Here is an 11,877-nt window from a genome sequence, read left to right as displayed (position 1 = left end):
AGCTGCCCTGGGGCAGACTGACAGAAGCAAGGCTGCCATATCGCGCCATCGGCCCCTCTGGCCAACACCAGTAGGCGGCAGGTGAAGTGTCTTGCCCAAGGACACAACGACAGACTGTCTGAGCTGGGGCTCGAACCGGCAACGTTCCGGTTACAAGACGAACTGCCAACTCTTTGAGCCACGATCGCCCCTGTGACTATGATTATGATTATTCTGTTTATAATGTGAGTCATCACAAGAGCCAAGGTGTTAAAGGTGCGAGTCATTTTTAATCCTGGGGTCAACAGGTGAAACACAGCCTCAGATAGCTTCAATAGCTATCTGAGGTAAGGTGTGAATGGGGGTTGAAGTGCATGGGAAGGATTGAGAGGACTGCCTTGTAGGTGGCTGATAGCTGGTGTTGTAAACCACCCGCCCTCAGTTCAATAATGGTCGTTCACTTTTCTCTCGAACGGCCTGTCTTCTTTGTATAGCTGAGTATTGTCCTATCGAAGTGGCTCTTCTATGTTGTGTCTTACATTTATGAAGTGACTGCTTTGTTTCTCCAATTTAGAACTCAGGACTCCTCGCTGCACTGCACAGCAGTTTTGTTGGGAGTTTTGTCCATGGCATGAATCAGTTTTTGTGCAAGTGTGTGGCTAGGGTCTGTGGTGCACTGGGATGTCATGCTTGGTGAAAAAGTTCCTGAATTTCTCTGAAAAACCTGCTACATAAGGGATGAGAAAATTGTTCCACCTGTTACTGTGTTTCTACCTAGATGGTGTCTGACCTTTTTTCCTGTGCAGCTTCCCAAATTTGATGAAGGCCCAGTTGGGATAACCACATTTTAAGAGCTTTCTTTCTGTGTGTGTTCCTTTCCTTTACCTTTTGCTTTTTGTAACGTTTCCTGCCGGTCGATAATATCAAACAGTTCGTCCAGTGCCCATGTGGTTTCAGCGTGGGGGGGGGGGGGGGGGGGGGGGGATAATATATCTGCAATCACGCCTCGCTGGCTTAAAAGCCTGGATTTTGAGTTAACGTTGTTGTTGTTATGTTGAGCTGGCAGCGGGACAGCTGCAGCTGTGTGTGTCCAGCAACCGTCATTAAAGAAGTAAAAATTATCACAACGCCACTGGGTCTGTCGTGCATGTTTACAACGTCTAACAGGATACTGATTGGAGGTAAAGCTAGTCCTGTCGTGTGAGGAGTTGACTCCCTTTAATCGTTTTCGGACTGCATCTGCACTGGCTCAATTGTAGGCTTACAACTGTGAGATGACATCAAAGGATGCTATGGTTTCATGTAGAGTAAGCTTACACACCTTATTGGTGAAGTCTGAGTCTTTGATGTGGGGCATGTGTAGTCAAGATGGTGACGAGGTGTTTGGTGGTTTTTATTATTAAAAGTAGGACTCCTCCTTTGTGGATCAGTGCACTCAGATATATGGACTTTGAGTATCTCCAGAATAAAGGCGGTGGTATGTTGGGTGGTAAAGGGCTTATTCGCTTAGAGGTTGTTAATGACTTTTGCAATTAATTACTTTGTAGCTGCTTGTGAGGTCTCCCTTAAGACCTCATAAATGTTGCTGGGACTGAGGAATTATGCACCTTTCCAGTCAGCTGGTAGTACGTCGATGTTTTGGCCTTTACTCAGGGATGTGATGGGCTTTTCTTTAATGTTGAGGTTGGACAAAGGAATTCTTGCACTGTAGAGGGCCTCTTTAACAGTTTTCCCAATTTGCTTTGCTTCAGATAGTGTTCATTTATTAATCTTTATTACTGTTTCTGTAGCGGTGTTGAGATAAACTATGGAAGGCTGCTGTGGAGATATGAGAAACATGAGTCTTCTGAGTAGCACATCCTTTTCCGGTTTTCTGTTTGAGGTCCCCATCTAATAAGTTCATCGCCTACTTATTCTGGCTGGCTTTAGTTAGCCATCCTCCTGTTCTTTTCCAGATGGTCTGGATATTGACTTGAAGTGATACGTTTGTGTTTTTGGTTTACAAAGTTGTCTTTCTTTGTTTTTCATGAGTTGTGCCAACTGTGTCTTGTCCACAAACTTTTAAGATGGAGAAATGTAAGAGTGCTGCGAGTTCCTGCAGGGTCTGGTTTACTCTCGCTTTATAGCAAGAGTAAACCACCTATATTGAAATTAACCCATCTTATCCCTTCACTCATGAACTGTTTCTGTGCTTCCCATAAGATGTCTCTTGACTGTAAACCCAAGTCTGGATTGTCTGCATCTCAGACCATGTCCACACTAATACGTTTTTGTTTGTAAACGCATCTTTTTCTCTCCATTTTGGCCTTCCGTCCACACTGAGACGGCATTTTTGGTCAAGGAAAACTGAGTTTTTTGAAAACGTTCTCGAAAGTGGATAAATTTGAAATCACTGTTTTTGTGTCACAGTGTGGACTGTGAAAACGGAGGCTTTCGAAAACGATGTCATACGATGCAGTCATGTGACCAAGTCAACTAAGATGGTGGACTGAATTCTACAGCAGTTGTTTTGTTTGCTCTCAATTTTGACAGCCCTATTAAAGATTCATATCAGTTTGTACATGCTCCAGATAAAACTTGGCACTTTTCCTCAACATTTTGCAGCAACTTTTCAAAGAGCCGGAAAGTAAATAAACGGCGGATGGAAATGACGCAGCTCAATCATATTACTTTTCACGCATGCACAGTACAGGAATGTAGCGTTTTCAGTGTGGATGTGGAGCGTTTGTAGACGAAAACACAGTTTTCCAATTTATCTGGGTTAGTGTAGACGTAGTCTCAGGTTAAAGCAGAGGTGGTTCTGATACGTTTCCTAGAGGATAACAGAGTTCACAATGTCGAATAAACTTTTTCCTACTCCACTACTAACCGCCTGCTAACAACTAGAAATCTCACTCAATCCTAGTCTATGTGCATTGTTCTGCACAAAAATAAACTAAAACAAACCATTTTATACCAACCTTTTTAACCATCTACAAACACTGTTTCATCAACAAATGTTCAGCAAACACAAACCAGTCCGCAAAATATGGCTACTTACTCACATTAAATGGCTAACAGAGGATTTAAGCTTTTCCAAAACAAATGATAGAACTTTGACAATGACAATGACAGCAACCTAGTGTTTGTAACCAGCAACAACAACAGGGACAAAACCCCATTTCGTTAAATGTGGCTCCAGCTTACAGCAAAGAGTCCAATTGAGCATTAATTTGTTTATAAAATAAAAAATAAAAAGTTTCTCAGTTTATAGTGTGTGCTTGGACTTTATATATCGAATCCAAGCACAAATTAAAGCTTTCTTTTTACATTAAAAGTTTAACTGCAGACAACACCTGTCAAAAAACAAATAACTAAACCTTTTATGTGCTTAGCTATCAGCAAGGTGTTTAATTTAACCGGTCAGGTAAAGTTAGGACCAAGTTCTCTGTTCAGATGCATATTTTGATGTTGCCTTACTTCTGTTGCCATTACCATAAACCTGACTGCCTGGGTATGTATTTTTCTCTGTTTTCTTTGAACATGTGATCAGGGGAGAGCGCGAACGCAGTCCCCCACTACCAGAAATTATGCAGTCGAGATTCCCACATTTGGGGAATTCGCAGGGGTCAGCACAACCGGAGTGCAATGGCTGAGCCTCGCCCTGGGTGAACCAATTCAATTCAATTTTCAATTTTCAAAGGATTTTATTGTTCAGAAAAAAAATTACATCAATTCACTTTATAAATAAACCATCAAGATACAAAGGGGCCCAAATGGGGAAACCCACAAAGTGAAAAACAGAACAAAGGGGGAAAAATACTTTCACATTAGTTCTACATACAGATACTCAAATATTTTCTTGGCACTTTCCATATCTTTCTCTTGTTCTCTTCATTTTCTCCAAATAGATTTCTTATAATATAATCTTTTAACAGACAAACCATAAAATTGATCACAACTCTTTCGGGTATTTCATATCTTTTAAACACACAAATATTTCTCGCCCTCCATAATGCATCTTTGACACAGTTCACTATTATCCACCAACACTTTCCCCCCTCCCCCAACTCACTTTCAGAAACCCATACATTATGCTTTTGTATGTCAACTCTTCTTTACACAAATCATTCAACCAATGACCTAATAAACTCCATACATTTTTAGTGAAGGGGCATTCCCAAAACAAATGTCTAACCGTCTCATCTTCCCCACACCACCTTCTTGGACACTGCGCACTCCTCGTGCACTCCCCTTTTTCCAAAAACGCTCTTGTAGGTAAACATTCCTGAACAGCTTGCCATGCTAAATCCTTATGGGAATTTAACAGTAACTTGTTATTAACATTGCCCCAAGCTATTTTGCTATGGATTTCACAGAGTTTCCCTATCAGAGACATACTGACTGTCGGGAATAATATCTCCTCTAAGTTGGCACGAGTTATCTCCCAAGGTGTAATCTGAGTCGAGAACTGTTTCAACGATTGAATCACCACATCATAAACTGCGGGGTATTGTTCAGAGAAGGGCACACTAAGGGGGAGGCGCACACCCCATGCCTGCAACACTCTCCAACCCACCCAAAACCTTGTAAAATATGGCCAAATCTTATCTTTAGGGTCACTGAAGCATGCCTTAAGCACTGGAGCGATAAACATCGCATTAAGCTTAGACGCAATTTCTGGAACTGCTCTCCCCCCTTTTTCTACCGGTCTGTACATAGTTTCTCTCTTCAATCTCTCATGTTGGCCTCCCCAAAGGAAATGAAACATAGCCTTCCTCAGTGAGGTTAATATTTTGTACGGGATTGGTAGTGTAGTTGCCAGGAACGCTATAGACGCAATTACTTCAGCCTTTAACACCAAAACCATACCTATAAAGGAAAGCTCCCTGTCTTTCCAATTCAACAGCTTCCCTTGTATTTTCTGTAGTTTTGAATTCCAATTCTTAGTTTGCATATTTTCTCCTATTTCCACCCCTAAAATTTTCAGCGTTTCAAATTTTTCTTTCAATCCCCAATTCTCCTTAATCTCCCGCCACTTAAAATGAATCACCTCACTCTTACCCTTATTGATTCTCATCCCTGAAGCTGCCGTAAAGGCTTCACAAACTGCCAGGTTTACATCTATTGACTTGTTATCCGTAAGCAATAAAGTCATGTCATCCATGTACATAGAAAATTTAACTTCCAACCCCCCACTACCTGGTGGGGTCAGCCCTTTAATTGACTCATTTAATCTTAATGCGCATGCCAGTGGCTCCATCACCAATATAAACAAAATAGGGGACAAGGGACATCCCTGCCTTACTCCAGATTTCACTGGGACCGTAGCGGTCTGTGCCCCATTCACAACCACAACACTACTACAACCAGTATATAACACCCGGATCCATCTCCTAAAACCTTCCCCAAATCCTAAACTATCAAGAACTTTCATCAGAAAGACGTGACTGACGTTGTCAAAGGCCTTTTCTAAATCCAGGCCTAACACACAAAGGGGGATGTTCCGCTCTAGGCTATAAAGGTAACTGTCCCTTATAACCGCTAAACTATCTGTCATCCTACGCCCTTGTATCCTGCATGTTTGTTCCACTCCAATTAACTTAGGCACTACTGCCTGCAACCGGAAAAAAAAAAAAGGGCTTTAGCTAAAATCTTGATGTCTACACCTAACAATGTCAGGGGTCTCCAATTTCTTAAATCTTTTTTAGAGCCCTTTTTCCACAACAAGGAAATCACCCCTGTATTCATGGACACCGACCATACGCCTTTATCCCACACTTCTTTATAGACAGAGCACAACGAAGGACTGAGTTGTTCCCAAAAGGCCTGATAATATTCCTTAGGCAAGCCATCCAAACCTGGCGTCTTGTTATCTTGCATACTTATCATAGCTCTTGTGATTTCATCTAGCATTATATCTTCATCTAACACTGTTCTGTCATCTGAATCTAATCTTTGTGTTAACTTGGAGATAAAGGATTCCACAATCACTTCATCAATACTTTGCTCTTTGTACAAATTGGCGTAAAAGGAGTGTGTTGCCTCTAGAATTTCTTGGGTGCTTTCCACTTCTTTCCCTCCCCCATTAATCAGGCAGTCCATAACGGGTTTAGATTTGTACAATTTCCTAAAAAAATATCTTGTGCAATTTTCATTTTCTTCCATATGTTTAACCCTACTCCTTATTAATACTCCTTTGCTTTTCTCATTTAACACTACCATCATTTCCTTTTTCAGGTTCATAATCTCCTCACTTACATCAAAACCTAGATTAAGGAGGTTGTAATACCTTTGTAATTTTCCCTGCTTTCTTAATAGCCATTGTCTACTCGTCTTTGCCCGCTTTGTTCCTTCTAAACTGAAAAATACTGGTATTTTTCAGTTTAGAGTCTTTATACTCTCCCACCACTCACCTACCGAATCGTATAGCGGTTGTAAAGAGGCCCATTGTGTTAGGGGTTCCGAAAGAGACTCAGGCGCAGGCCAGGGTTTCCTTTTAAGCGAAGAACAGTGCGTTTATTTACAGTGAACACAATCACCAAGTGGCTATGTACAATGTGCAGGGGAAACGGGTCCGGGTCGCCAGGGTCCGTGGGAAACAGGGTTAGGGGAAAAGGTGCTCCACACTTTCTGTACAAAAAGCTCCTCCTCAGTCACTCCTCTCAGAATCCGGTTCCAAAAACGATCTAAACACAAAAGGTCGGGTTAGCGGGATAATAACAAAGGGCTTTCAAGATACAGGTTGGCAGATACACACGTTTGACTGACGCTGATAGTTCAACGATCCAGCGAAGACTAGTGCAGACTCGCCATCTAAGTAGTGCAGTAATCAGCTGGGATCAGCAGCCGGTGTGGTGATGAGCAGGTGTGTGGGCCAGCAGCGGGAGCCCGCAGTGAGCATCGCCGTGGCGAGAGAGAGAGAGTGAGAGAGAGAGGGCGAGAGAGCAAACAAACCACAAACATATTGCCCAATAGAGGATTGACCAGCAGGGCACAGGGACCATGACACATTGTTGCAATTTGAGTTTATATCTTCCCACCACTTTCCCTTCCATTAATAAATTCAGGTTTAATTTCCATGGCCCCGGACACGGTTGAAAGGGAGTTTGAATGCTAAATCTACACGTTACCTTATGGTGATCGGAAAAGGGTACTGGTTCCACCTTACATGACAGAGGCGTTACGCCTTTGCTGGCAAACAAAAAATCCGTGAAGCGGTCTTCTTATTGGACCAGGTGTGTCCTGGGTCTGTAGGGTTAAGAGATCTAAACACATCTTTCAGATTACCATCATTGATCAAATTTTCTAATGCACAAGTACTTGAGTCTTTCTTAACTGTTGAACTCGCCCCCTGGCTTGCACTCGTTTCCGGTGTACACTTAAAATCCCCGCCCATTACTATCTGTCGTCTATTACAAAGAAAGGGTTGTAATGTTTGAAATAATGCAGTCCGTTCTTTCATATCTGTATGTCCATAAACATTAATAATCCTAAATTTACTCCCGTTTTTCTCTACGTCAATAAGTAAAGCTCTCCCATCCACCACAACTTCCACATTTTCTATGTTGATGGTTTTATTATTAAACAAAAACCCCACACCAGACATTCGATTTTGGTTATCCCCTGACCAAAAGGATTGTCCATATGTCCATCGTTTTGCAAACTTCGCGTAATTGTCCATAAAGGGTAGGGCACATTCTTGTCCCCACCCGTTTCATGTAATACACTAAAAACAGATTGGCATTTCACTGCATCATTCAACCCTCTTGTATTAATCATAGATCCGTGAAATGTATTTATGTTGGTTCTAAAGGGGGGTGGTCATTGTACTCTGAAAAACTTTATTATTGAGAGTTCTACTATAGCTTTACCTTCTTTTTCTTCTTCCGTGGAAACCACACCGAAGTCGGTGCTCTCTCATCGTTGCTTTCCTCCTGTTTTCCTGAGCAGCTCCCTGGGTAGGTGTCGGGACTTGTTCTTCAAGCGGGGGTATTGGCGAGGGGTCTGTATAGCCCTGAATTTCCAAATCAAGGTTTCCAGTAGAAGACTCTGTTGAGGTATTTATCTGTCGTTTATGTGAGGTCGGCGCTGCACAAAGGCCTACTTGTAGCGACAATTCAGAGGGGGTAGTTGTGTTATCTTCGATGTCACAAGGAGGTAACGAAAAACCGCCCTCTTCTAGGGTGATAATGTGTTTGGACTGAACCGTTGAAAGATCAGGGAACATGAGATCAAGCAGGTCTCTGCACTCTTTGGATGTTGACGACCGCGTAAGAATTTGGGTGCCTTAGAGAGATGCCATTCCCTCCTGAATCTTGGTTTCCATTTCTAATTGAGATACATGCACGTCAGGATTAGTCGTAGGCACTCTTTGCGTCTTTAATAGTTGTTCATTCCCGTCCGTTAACCCTGTGGTCTTCCCTGTCACCACTGTCGTTGAATCCTCGTGTGTAGTTACTTGAGAGGGCTGGTCATCTACTCATTCCCCACCCCAGCTGTAGGTCGTTTGGCCCTCAACCACTTCCTGCTGGAGCTCGTTGGCTTGGTCGTTACTTACATCTTCATCAACTTGCGGACCTCCTCCAGTTAGCATTGGTATCTCCTCTAATTGCTGCAGCTGTGGTCTTTTCACCCTGTTTGCATAGGATTGGGGACATGCCCTAAAGGTATGTCCTTCTCCCCTGCAAAGGTTACATTTCCTTGGGAAGGGGCATTCCCTTGCAATGTGCTCGTCACTGTTACAGTTTTTACAAACCACACTGTCGCACTCTGCGGCTAGATGGTCGTTGCTGCCACATTTACGACATGTCTTGGGTTGCCTGGGGTAGAAAACATATCCTCTGATTGCCCCTAATTGGGGGAGGTGAGTTCTCATCTCTATGCAGGTGAACATAGAAACGATATGCTCCGGTTCGGATACCATCTTCGTCTTTTAAGTCCAAACCTCTCGTCACCGCACATTTAAAGGACAACCAGGTCTTAATATCTTCCACTCTCACATATTCCGAATGCATGATCACTGTCACAGCTTTGGGTTCTCTGCCTGATAACGGTGTCATCTTAATATTCTCCAGCTGAGGTCTTGATTGTTTAAGTCTATTAAACTTGTCAATACATGATTCAAAGAACGTATTGGTGGCAAACATCACCTCATAACTTTTCTTTCAAGGCAAGCCGAAAATGTAGTTGATCTCCGTTGGAGAAAATCCCAATTCCTTCTGGATGACAATCCTGCTGAACTGCATCTATTATTTAGATGCTGCATTTATTATTACTCCATAATAAAGACTTTAACTAATCAAGCACACACATCCATACATGTGCAATAATACTAAGTGCAATAATCCTTTCTGTCATCGTATTTTTACTCAGTTGTATATAGTATTTGTATTCTATTTTTATCTTATTGTATATTTATTTTATTTTATTCTACTGTATATAGTATTTTATTTTATTCTATTCTGTACAGTTGTGTACTGTATTTATTCTTATTGTATTCTAATTTTTGCCTCATAACTTTTGCACTGTCCACTTCCTGCTGTGACAAAACAAATTTCCCACGTGTGGGACTAATAAAGGTTATCTTATCTTATCTTATCTTATCTCAAAACGCACAGCATTCCTCCTGGAACCTGTCATATTAGCAGTCGATGACGCCATGGTGGGTCTCGGTGAACCACCGTCGTGATCATGGTATCTCCCCTGCCAGGTAAGTATACTGTAAGTAAGCTTTCAGAGACTTGATAAACAGCAGGACACTATTATATCTGTTTCTTCTATTTCCTTTGAACATGTGATCAGGGGAGAGCGCGAACGCAGTCCCCCACTACCAGAAATTATGCAGTCGAGATTCCCACATTTGGGGAATTCGCAGGGGTCAGCACAACCGGAGTGCAATGGCTGAGCCTCGCCCTGGGTGAACCACCTTCTTGATCATGGTATCTCCCCTGCCAGGTAAGTATGAGTTGTTCACCTCACACATGGGGGACTCTTTCACACACAAACCCTGCACACTCACGGTGCTCACAATCTCACAATCAACACAAACACAGCCTGCAGGAGGCTGGGACTACACACTATTTATATACACAGGAAGGAGCTTCCAACAGAGCCACATCAGGTTATTTCGTTTTAATAAAATACGGGGAGTCTTTCCCATCATGCATTGCTGCATCTGCACAACAAAAGCTAACTGAAAGATCACCTTTTTTCATCCATTTAACCTCCTTAAATCCACCAACAAACCAACAGGAAGTTCAAGTAACTCCAAGTTAAATCAAACTGCAGCTGAAAACTGTTTGATTCACGTCTGATGTTTAGAAAAAAGGAAAAAACGCATAAAGCGCACACGTTTTCTGCTAACAGCACAACCACTTCCTGTTCCTTTGCTCTCTGCTGCTGAACAGTTCACTCTCCTCCTGCTGCCCCCTACTGTCCCGGAGTAGGAACACTCACTTTAATGATTTCAAACTACATTCTGCAGCTTCAGACTCCTCTCAATATTTGACTCTCATTGTTTGACTCAATAGGTCAAACGAAAGTATTTGGACCTGTCACTGCTTTTATTGGAGATTCATTCACATCTGTCTGCATTCAATTTCTAATTGCTCTTGGCTGACGCTCGCTCTTGCCATCTGATTACTCAATGCGATTCCATTTTTAAAAGTCTGCAGCCAGTCACATACTTTGGGCATTTCCTCTCTGGGTTGTAAGTTTGCCGTACCCTGAATGTTCACCTTGACCAGTGATAACAGTGAGAAAGACAAGATCGACTGACCTATCAGAAAACACAGATTAAGGACGAGTCCACCGTATGAGCTCCCTGCAGCTCACAGGGACCAAGAACAAATGCTGCAGCTGGAGTTGAGTTTAGGCCCTTCTGCACATAACAAAGCCTGGACTGCCATGACTGCAGAAGTATGCTTCTCCTTCTTAGAGAGGACATCCCAGCCAGTGGAAGAGAAGTATGTGGTACACCTGAACTAACAAATATAAATGTCATGCTTGGTGAAATACACGACAGCTGCAGAGAAAAACAAATGGCACCAAATGGTCAAGATGAGATGCTGCTATCAGCCAGATATCTGGAACTACATCGGACATTCTGCAGAGCAGCATTCCTGTCCACTTTTGCAGTGACAGGAAACAAGACGATGAGGGGGTGATAGCTGGATCAATATTTCCTACTATTCTCCCTCGTCTCACAGGCGACCCTCAGTAACTGTCCAGATCCAAAATCAAATACAAAACCTATTACAGAAGAGCCGAAGCCTTTTCTTACTTTAAATGTTACTTCAATGCATGCATTTTGCAAGAATTACACTTCTTACAGCGAAATAGGGCTGCAGCGATTCATCAAGTATTTTGAAAAATTGGATTATAAACAATCCTCAACACAGTCTTTGCTTTGCTGCTTCATTTAATGCCCAGCTCTGTAGCCTGCCGATGTGTTCAAGGATGTAAACGCGTGCATTTCACATGCATTTGCGACTAAAAGCAGACCTGCGATACAAAGGGATTTAGGAGCAGCGTGTGAATAAAAAGTCTGACAATATTAGGCAAACACAGGGCCCAGTTTTGAAAAGAAGCACTGACATCACCACAGCAACAGTGACGTTACGTTGGACACTAAATTATTATTAATATTAATTAATGTCTACACCATCATAACATCTTGTTTGCAGCAGCATAAAAACTTTGCATCAAAGGCAAACTTCAGACTGCTGATATACTCGCATCGCTGCATTGCAGGCACCACATTCTCCTTTAAAGGCTTACAGACAGAAATTCACTGCACACTTAAACAAGCAGACGCATGAACAAAAATCACAAAGCCTTCCACGAAGACAGTAAAGATTCATTTTTTATATCTTATTTTAGATTGCATATTTATCTTACTTTATTTGGCTTTGACTT

General features: G+C 42.3%; 1 long non-coding RNA gene, 1 other non-coding gene and 1 pseudogene across 3 annotated transcripts; all 3 read right to left on the bottom strand.

The window, feature by feature from the left end:
- Nucleotides 1-3,508: 3,508 nt before the first annotated feature.
- On the bottom strand, nucleotides 3,509-3,649 carry LOC113037045 (U1 spliceosomal RNA; annotated as a pseudogene).
- Nucleotides 3,650-6,450: 2,801 nt separating this feature from the next.
- Nucleotides 6,451-10,306, bottom strand: LOC145420247 (uncharacterized). 2 transcript variants are annotated; one of them, XR_013901567.1, is made up of 2 exons: nucleotides 6,719-10,306; nucleotides 6,451-6,647 (listed from the first exon to the last, which is right to left on the bottom strand). It is a non-coding gene; the product is annotated as an uncharacterized LOC145420247 (long non-coding RNA). The 2 variants fall into 2 exon arrangements; XR_013901568.1 differs by having other exon boundaries at nucleotides 6,730-10,306.
- LOC113037076 (U1 spliceosomal RNA) lies at nucleotides 9,760-9,923 on the bottom strand. Its single transcript, XR_003274574.1, has one exon. It is a non-coding gene; the product is annotated as a U1 spliceosomal RNA (small nuclear RNA).
- Nucleotides 10,307-11,877: the final 1,571 nt, after the last annotated feature.

The sequence above is a fragment of the Astatotilapia calliptera genome, chromosome 14 (assembly GCF_964374335.1).
Source record: "Astatotilapia calliptera chromosome 14, fAstCal68.1, whole genome shotgun sequence".
Taxonomy (NCBI): domain Eukaryota; kingdom Metazoa; phylum Chordata; class Actinopteri; order Cichliformes; family Cichlidae; genus Astatotilapia; species Astatotilapia calliptera.
Note: the sequence above shows the minus strand (reverse complement) of the source record. Positions and strands in the feature narration are given on the sequence as shown.